This window comes from Poecilia reticulata, linkage group LG21 (genome assembly GCF_000633615.1).
Source record: "Poecilia reticulata strain Guanapo linkage group LG21, Guppy_female_1.0+MT, whole genome shotgun sequence".
NCBI lineage: Eukaryota > Metazoa > Chordata > Actinopteri > Cyprinodontiformes > Poeciliidae > Poecilia > Poecilia reticulata.
In genome coordinates, this window is record NC_024351.1 from 185,267 (window position 1) to 185,498 (window position 232).

The following is a 232-nucleotide window of genomic DNA, read 5'->3' on the forward strand; positions in this document are numbered from 1 at the left end:
AAGTAGCAGGAAGTAGCAGAAAGTAGCAGGAAGCTACGGGACGTAGCAGGAAGCAACAAGAAGTAGCAGGAAGCTACGGGAAGTAGCAGGAAGCAAAAGGAAGTAGCAGGAAATGACAGTAAGCAGTACTAAGCAACAGGGAGCAACTCTAAGTAACAGGAAGTAGAGGAAGCAGCAGGAAGTAGCAGGAAATGACAGGAAGCAGCACTAAGCAACAGGAAGTAACAGGAAG

At 47.4% G+C, this 232-nt stretch overlaps 1 protein-coding gene across 1 annotated transcript in view; it reads right to left on the reverse strand.

The window, feature by feature from the left end:
- Positions 1-232, reverse strand: part of nt5e (5'-nucleotidase, ecto (CD73)) — a 31,958-nt gene that overhangs the window by 29,956 nt on the left and 1,770 nt on the right. The window lies entirely within an intron of this gene.